The sequence below is a fragment of the Crinia signifera genome, unplaced genomic scaffold (genome assembly GCF_055691185.1).
Source record: "Crinia signifera unplaced genomic scaffold, ASM5569118v1 HAP2_SCAFFOLD_224, whole genome shotgun sequence".
Lineage (NCBI taxonomy): Eukaryota > Metazoa > Chordata > Amphibia > Anura > Myobatrachidae > Crinia > Crinia signifera.
The window spans coordinates 1-10,063 of NW_028142117.1; positions in this window are offsets into that span (position 1 = coordinate 1).

A 10,063-nucleotide genomic window follows, 5' to 3' on the forward strand; every position below is an offset into this window, starting at 1 on the left:
TCTGCTGGAGAACTGTTATGTGCACTTTTAAAATGTGCTGATAAAGCATGGGATTCAAAACCGTTTTTTATATTTCGGATATGTTCTCCCAATCGAGTTTTTAAGGCCCTGGTTGTACGGCCTATATAATGCTTATTACAGCTGCACTGTATGGTATAGATCACATTTTTTATGTTACACGTGATAAAGTCTTTTATATCCATCTTGAAACCATTTATAATATATTCAATGATTTTGTTGGACCCTTGACTTTTTGTATTCCTGCACCCCACACAACTACCGCACCTGAAAAAACCCTTGGTGTTTATCCTCGACATGGGTGGTTTAGAGGTGTATGCACTTCTCACCAATGTTGATTTGATGTTGGGGGCTTTACGGTATATGTGCTTTGGCCTCTCAGGTAATATATTTTTCAAGATTGGGTCACATAATAGGACCTTCCAGTGTCTTCTAAAAGCTCTTTCGATTTTCTTGTGTTCCTCTGTATACGTGGATATAAAAGCGAATTCAAAGCCCTCTCCTTTTTTATCCCTTTGGCTTTGTATCATAAGGTTTGGGATATCATTGCTTTTCAGTCGATCAATTTCCCTTTCTAATTTTTCTTTTTCATAGCCACATGAAATAAATTTCTTCTTCATATCCATGGCCTGCTCCTGAAAGACTCTATCGTCGGAGCAGTTTCGCCGTAATCTTTTGAACTGCCCTTTTGGTACTGAGTTTAACCATTGAGTATGGTGGCAACTAGATGAGGCAATATATGTCCCAGAATCTGTGGGTTTCCGAAAATTTTTGTGTTTGAGTACTCCATCCTCAATATATACTGTAATATCTAGAAAATTGATATTTTCCTCTTCTATTTCAAAAGTGAGTTTTATATTACAATTGTTATTATTGAGATGGTCACAGAAGGTTTTTAGGGTTTCTCTATCACCTTCCCATACAAAGAATATGTCATCAATGTACCTCGCGTATGACACCAGACTCGCCCCAAGTGGATTATTGGCCCAGATGTTATTCAGCTCCCATGCCCCCATAAACAGGTTGGCATAACTTGGGGCGAATCTGGTGCCCATCGCGGTACCGGTACGCTGAATGAAGAACTCTTCATTGAAGAGAAAAAAATTATTCTGAAGGATGAAGGATATACCATCTAAGATAAATTCCTGGAGACCCTGCGGTTCTTTGGACAATGATAAAAAGTATTTAGCACTCTGTATCCCCACCTAATGTTCAATTATGGTGTAGAGAGAGCTTACGTCGGCCGTGACCAAGAGGGAATTAGGTTTCCATTTTTGTGGCTTGAGAGTGGTTAAAAACAACTTAAGACATAATGATACAACCACTTCTCTAGCAAAAATGGAGATGAATCTCATTTTTAATTGCAATACCCTCATACCGGGAGGACTGAACAGTGACTTTGAGTTGAAGTGGTTTTTGTAAATTGCCCGTGCTCAGAGTCACTGTTCAACCTGTCATTAATAGCCACCTAGATACTCCTTGTATACTCCTTATATACCTATATGTTTTTTTATACAATGATGCTTCATGTATATTTTCCTCTATTTCTCCTTCTAGTGCACTAGTTCTGATATGTTGTTCCTATACTGTCTCTCTAATACCAGTGGACTTAGTATACGTAATGTTGCCCCATTTAGGGATATAAACCTCCAGTACTAATAAATCATGACATAGGTTTAAGCAAGCGAAGTAAACAGCCAGATATACCATTTGCCACTATATTCGGCTACTGTTTAAATATGTATGATATATAGATCATACTCTTTTGTAGAATTGCATTCGGAAAACATATATCTAATAATATGCTCTTTTTGTTTATATAGAGATGGCCGCGGCTCCATGGCAACAGACACGACATCATCCACGCCAGTCTTTTCCGCAATCTGCGGCTCAAACAATAGGCACTTCCGCGTCATGCGGGTCAAGCGCCAGAAGTGACGGCAGATAACTCAGACTGACCCTCGCAGGCTTCCGTAGTCTGCGTTCCAGCAACCGGAAGCGCTGCGGCGGACGAAGTATACGGAGCTTCATATGCTTTCTGCCTCAATCATCCCTTAGCTGCGTTATGGAGTCTTTAAGTATCCATCCTATTCTTAAGCTATCGCCCTTTGTATATACGCCACAGAAATATCTGTGGATTACATATCATCCTCCTATTTAGATACCAAAGTGACGTATATGGGTTGCCATGGAGACCGTTTATGCCAATAATACGAAATCCATCTATGTTGAAATTATGGACTTTTTATATATACCTCTGTATTGTTTATGTTTATTCATGAATGTAAATATGATGTAATGTCAATTTTTGATGTGTACATTCAGTTTTTGAGGCTTTTATTGTTAATTTGCACAACCTCATTTCCTGTGTACCCTGATAGGCTGCTCTCAGTATAAAAGATGGACACTCACCCTCCACAGATATGTCTTGAAAAAGGTGTTGCACACACCGAAACGCGTTGACAGATTTCTGTGGAGAGTGAGCAGCCATCATTCCTTCCTTAGGACGTTTTCTGGACATGTTGTATGTATTTTTAAAAATTTTTTATTGAATTTTGCATTTTTTTATTTTTTATTTTATATTTTTTTCTATTTTGGACTGTGTACTGTATTCTGGGCCTCTTTCGGACTCATTGTGGAGAGTCCTTAAAGGAGATAATGTTTGGCATCCTTTCATTGTTGGGATGAAGGATTTTTTTACTATTTTTCTACTGCATAATAAATAATTTTAAAGAGACATTTTACTGGAATATTTTTGGAATTACCTATGATGCATCAGGGATCCTGACTGCCTTAAAGAAAAAAGATACCTTTATAAGTGGAAAAACGCACCCTCAATTGTGAGTCGGGTACGCTTAACATCCATTTCAGAGACCCCATCTCTTTCGGGTAGATAACTCCCTATCCTTTTAAACACACAAGTGAAGTCACGGTGAAGGGAACCTCTTTCTACAGAAAAGAAACCTTTATGAATGTTAAATTGCACAACCACGTGTGAGTCAGGGTACGATATGAGTACCTTCTGGTCACGTTAATATATAAAACCTTTATCACTCATCTATATCACCACCTCCAATATAAAGGAGGCTTTATTATTGCTCATCTGACAACCTTTCTTTATATATATTTCTTCACTACACTGTGCCTGTGAGGAATAAGGCCATTTGATTTACATCAAGTCCCACCGGATAAAGAACACGCTACGTGTAAGAAGATACATCTCTTCACGTGAGTGGGGGTACGCAAATACAAATTGGTCTTCAGATAAAATAAAAAAGATACCTTTATATGTGTACCTTACCTACAGTACTGGTGAGTAAGGTACGATCCAGGCACCTATTTCATTCACCAATAGATCAAGTCACAGGGTGTCGATAGATCTGTATAAAGAGGTTGCATCACCACTTACCTGATATTTTCCTTTCATATTTTTATACACACTGCTCCTGAGAGAAAATACGGCCCATCGATTGAGGTTGAGCCCCCCCAGACAAAGAACACGCTACGTGTATGAAGATACATCTCTTCACGTGAGTTGGGGTACGCCAATATAAGATTGGTCTTCATAGGAAAAAATAATCTCTCAGAATAATAAAAGAAACCTTTGTATGTGTACCTTGCTTATCCTGCTGGTGAGTAAGGTACGATCTAAGCACTTTTCTCGGTCCACTGATAGACCAAGTCACAGGGTGTGGATGTGTCTATATGAATATATAGCTAATTGAATATAAACCTGTACATTGCACTTTCCTTTTTCCTACTACACCCATTATCAACACTTGAGTCATATACTGGGAGAGGAAACTACCGAAAGAGAGTAAAGAGGGAGAATAAATAAGAAAAGAAGAAGAAAGAAAAAAGAAGAAAAAAGAAACTGCTACGTGTCTTTACGCTGCCCTTCTTGCCGTAAGTGGGGTACGCTTACCCATCTTTCACAAAAGAATATCTATCTTGTGATATAGATTGGTCCTTGGGATAGTCAGATCTAACCATTCCTTTCTCTTCTAAATCTCCCCCATATGATCGATAAAACTTGGAGGAAATATAAGAAGACCTAGAGACTACAACTCTACTTGCGCCTGTTGGTGGGAAAACCCCATTTGTATATATTGTGTTGTGTTTTGATTATTAGGTGATAATCAGGGGTCAGTACATACCATAGGCAGCATAGCGCCATCATAGGTTCATTCCTATAAATTCCCATAGCTAGATTGTTTTTCACCTTCTTAGGAGAACCTGTAAAGGCTGCTTTCTTGTATATCATGTTCCAATTCAGGGAACAACGCCGCTCTAACTTTGAAAAAATGTTTGAAGACAATGCGGATGAAATAGAACTTATTGATGAAGACCTTGAGGGCATTATGGAAAAATTAGAAAAAATGCTTCTTAAAGAAAGCAAAACATTATGGGAAGTAATTACACTTGAAAAATATCTATCCCAAAAATTAATCCCCAAGGGCTTGAAAATAAATAAAACCTCCACCTTCTCCACTGCTAGGGATGAATTCAAAAAACAGTGGGAAACCATCATTAATGAATGCTCTTTTTCCCTTATGGAACTCATAATTAATGAGAGAAAGAGGGAATTAGAAAAAGTGGAGGATGAAATAAAGATGTATAAATCATTAGCTTTACCCTATTCAAAAAATGAAGAATTCAAATTACTTGAACAAACCATTTCAGCCAATGTAAAAAGAGCAGAGAGGGCGATAATACAAAGAAAAGTAAAAAAATTCAAGAGGGACAAGGAAGAACTCAATAAAGAATTAGATGACCCAAAAACAATACCCAAGAACATCCCCAGGGAGGTAAAACAAACCAACCAGGGCCAAAAAAGAACCAATATAAAGAAGAACTATACACAAGATGTATATAGACCTAGAAAAGAAAGGGATCCGTATAGATATAATAGGTATCAATCCCCGCATCAAAAATATAACACCTACAATAGAGGAAATTCCAATTACATACCTCATTGGAAAAGATATACCCCCACTAGGACAGACAGATACCATGCCAATGAATCACAAAGAACCCCTGAATGGAGAGTCCCATTAAAGACACACAGAGATCATAATAGGGAACAGGAGAGATATAAGTCAGGAGGCTTTAAAATTCAAAACAGGTATAGTCCATTGCTACAGGATGAATCCCTAAATGAAGATCTGGACCAATGTTACTCTTTTTTAGAGATGAGCCAGACTTCATCCCCGAACAGATAATCCACCCTCCCCAATATAGGGGCAAAAGAGGGGGAAGAAAAAAAGTTAAAATCTGCCCAAAAAGAGTGAGAACTTATAAAAATAAAAAATAAAAAAATAAAAGTAAAACCCTCAATGACACAGACATTGTAGAAAATAACGAGAGTCCAAGTATAGAACCCACAAAAATTTTCAACCTAAGTTCGCATGAACTATCCCAGGAAGAAATGAATTTACTCCAAAAAGGGTTAAAATACGCACCTACAAACCATATTAATAATTTTGAATTGTATATTGATTTACAGAGATTTACTAGAAAGCTATCTTTGAAAAGGTTTTTCTACAAAAATGACGTGTCCAGTGTAGAAAATGTTAGCGAAGAAACCAGATCTTCATTCAAACCGAGGTCCATTTTCTATCCTCAACACTGTAAAGGCCCTCACGTGGAAACCTTTTCCACAATGGTCCTAGAGGATCTTAAATCCATGAAAACAGAAAAGAAAATATCCAACTTAACAAATAAGGAAAAAGAGGCAATGAAAAATTTAAAAGAAAATAAAAAAATAATAATAAAACCAGCAGACAAGGGGGGGGGGATCGTTGTGCTGGATGCAGAAAAATATGAAGCAGAAATTATGAGACAACTAGAGGATAAACAAACTTATAGGAAACTAAGAGGTGATCCTACAGTTAACACTCTAAAAAAACTTGAGACTCTCGTAAAAACAGCTTTAGAGAAAAACATCATCACCCCTAATGAGGCAAAATTTCTGGTTAATGAAAAACCTATTACTCCGGTTATTTATATTCTGCCTAAAGTACACAAATGTCTTTCAAACCCCCCTGGCAGGCCGATAATTTCTGGGGTAGAATCAATAACCAGTAACTTATCAATGTTTGTGGACCACCATCTCCAACCCCTGGTATGTCTTAACAAGTCCCATCTGAAGGACACTGGAGATTTTTTAAAACTCATTGATTCCATTATATGGAAACCTAATTCCCTCTTGGTCACGGCCGACGTAAGCTCTCTCTACACCATAATTGAACATGAGGTGGGGATACAGAGTGCTAAATACTTTTTATCATTGTCCAAAGAACCGCAGGGTCTCCAGGAATTTATCTTAGATGGTATATCCTTCATCCTTCAGAATAATTTTTTTCTCTTCAATGAAGAGTTCTTCATTCAGCGTACCGGTACCGCGATGGGCACCAGATTCGCCCCAAGTTATGCCAACCTGTTTATGGGGGCATGGGAGCTGAATAACATCTGGGCCAATAATCCACTTGGGGCGAGTCTGGTGTCATACGCGAGGTACATTGATGACATATTCTTTGTAGGGGAAGGTGATAGAGAAACCCTAAAAACCTTCTGTGACCATCTCAATAATAACAATTGTAATATAAAACTCACTTTTGAAATAGAAGAGGAAAATATCAATTTTCTAGATATTACAGTATATATTGAGGATGGAGTACTCAAACACAAAAATTTTCGGAAACCCACAGATTCTGGGACATATATTGCCTCATCTAGTTGCCACCATACTCAATGGTTAAACTCAGTACCAAAAGGGCAGTTCAAAAGATTACGGCGAAACTGCTCCGACGATAGAGTCTTTCAGGAGCAGGCCATGGATATGAAGAAGAAATTTATTTCATGTGGCTATGAAAAAGAAAAATTAGAAAGGGAAATTGATCGACTGAAAAGCAATGATATCCCAAACCTTATGATACAAAGCCAAAGGGATAAAAAAGGAGAGGGCTTTGAATTCGCTTTTATATCCACGTATACAGAGGAACACAAGAAAATCGAAAGAGCTTTTAGAAGACACTGGAAGGTCCTATTATGTGACCCAATCTTGAAAAATATATTACCTGAGAGGCCAAAGCACATATACCGTAAAGCCCCCAACATCAAATCAACATTGGTGAGAAGTGCATACACCTCTAAACCACCCATGTCGAGGATAAACACCAAGGGTTTTTTCAGGTGCGGTAGTTGTGTGGGGTGCAGGAATACAAAAAGTCAAGGGTCCAACAAAATCATTGAATATATTATAAATGGTTTCAAGATGGATATAAAAGACTTTATCACGTGTAACATAAAAAATGTGATCTATACCATACAGTGCAGCTGTAATAAGCATTATATAGGCCGTACAACCAGGGCCTTAAAAACTCGATTGGGAGAACATATCCGAAATATAAAAAACGGTTTTGAATCCCATGCTTTATCAGCACATTTTAAAAGTGCACATAACAGTTCTCCAGCAGAGATTGTCTCTTTTTGTGGCTTGAGAGTGGTTAAAAACAACTTAAGACATAATGATACAACCACTTCTCTAGCAAAAATGGAGATGAATCTCATTTTTAATTGCAATACCCTCATACCGGGAGGACTGAACAGTGACTTTGAGTTGAAGTGGTTTTTGTAAATTGCCCGTGCTCAGAGTCACTGTTCAACCTGTCATTAATAGCCACCTAGATACTCCTTGTATACTCCTTATATACCTATATGTTTTTTTATACAATGATGCTTCATGTATATTTTCCTCTATTTCTCCTTCTAGTGCACTGGTTCTGATATGTTGTTCCTATACTGTCTCTCTAATACCAGTGGACTTAGTATACGTAATGTTGCCCCATTTAGGGATATAAACCTCCAGTACTAATAAATCATGACATAGGTTTAAGCAAGCGAAGTAAACAGCCAGATATACCATTTGCCACTATATTCGGCTACTGTTTAAATATGTATGATATATAGATCATACTCTTTTGTAGAATTGCATTCGGAAAACATATATCTAATAATATGCTCTTTTTGTTTATATAGAGATGGCCGCGGCTCCATGGCAACAGACACGACATCATCCACGCCAGTCTTTTCCGCAATCTGCGGCTCAAACAATAGGCACTTCCGCGTCATGCGGGTCAAGCGCCAGAAGTGACGGCAGATAACTCAGACTGACCCTCGCAGGCTTCCGTAGTCTGCGTTCCAGCAACCGGAAGCGCTGCGGCGGACGAAGTATACGGAGCTTCATATGCTTTCTGCCTCAATCATCCCTTAGCTGCGTTATGGAGTCTTTAAGTATCCATCCTATTCTTAAGCTATCGCCCTTTGTATATACGCCACAGAAATATCTGTGGATTACATATCATCCTCCTATTTAGATACCGGAAGTGACGTATATGGGTTGCCATGGAGACCGTTTATGCCAATAATACGAAATCCATCTATGTTGAAATTATGGACTTTTTATATATACCTCTGTATTGTTTATGTTTATTCATGAATGTAAATATGATGTAATGTCAATTTTTGATGTGTACATTCAGTTTTTGAGGCTTTTATTGTTAATTTGCACAACCTCATTTCCTGTGTACCCTGATAGGCTGCTCTCAGTATAAAAGATGGACACTCACCCTCCACAGATATGTCTTGAAAAAGGTGTTGCACACACCGAAACGCGTTGACAGATTTCTGTGGAGAGTGAGCAGCCATCATTCCTTCCTTAGGACGTTTTCTGGACATGTTGTATGTATTTTTAAAAAATTTTTATTGAATTTTGCATTTTTTTATTTTTTATTTTATATTTTTTTCTATTTTGGACTGTGTACTGTATTCTGGGCCTCTTTCGGACTCATTGTGGAGAGTCCTTAAAGGAGATAATGTTTGGCATCCTTTCATTGTTGGGATGAAGGATTTTTTTACTATTTTTCTACTGCATAATAAATAATTTTAAAGAGACATTTTACTGGAATATTTTTGGAATTACCTATGATGCATCAGGGATCCTGACTGCCTTAAAGAAAAAAGATACCTTTATAAGTGGAAAAACGCACCCTCAATTGTGAGTCGGGTACGCTTAACATCCATTTCAGAGACCCCATCTCTTTCGGGTAGATAACTCCCTATCCTTTTAAACACACAAGTGAAGTCACGGTGAAGGGAACCTCTTTCTACAGAAAAGAAACCTTTATGAATGTTAAATTGCACAACCACGTGTGAGTCAGGGTACGATATGAGTACCTTCTGGTCACGTTAATATATAAAACCTTTATCATTCATCTATATCACCACCTCCAATATAAAGGAGGCTTTATTATTGCTCATCTGACAACCTTTCTTTATATATATTTCTTCACTACACTGTGCCTGTGAGGAATAAGGCCATTTGATTTACATCAAGTCCCACCGGATAAAGAACACGCTACGTGTAAGAAGATACATCTCTTCACGTGAGTGGGGGTACGCAAATACAAATTGGTCTTCAGATAAAATAAAAAAGATACCTTTATATGTGTACCTTACCTACAGTACTGGTGAGTAAGGTACGATCCAGGCACCTATTTCATTCACCAATAGATCAAGTCACAGGGTGTCGATAGATCTGTATAAAGAGGTTGCATCACCACTTACCTGATATTTTCCTTTCATATTTTTATACACACTGCTCCTGAGAGAAAATACGGCCCATCGATTGAGGTTGAGCCCCCCCAGACAAAGAACACGCTACGTGTATGAAGATACATCTCTTCACGTGAGTTGGGGTACGCCAATATAAGATTGGTCTTCATAGGAAAAAATAATCTCTCAGAATAATAAAAGAAACCTTTGTATGTGTACCTTGCTTATCCTGCTGGTGAGTAAGGTACGATCTAAGCACTTTTCTCGGTCCACTGATAGACCAAGTCACAGGGTGTGGATGTGTCTATATGAATATATAGCTAATTGAATATAAACCTGTACATTGCACTTTCCTTTTTCCTACTACACCCATTATCAACACTTGAGTCATATACTGGGAGAGGAAACTACCGAAAGAGAGTAAAGAGGG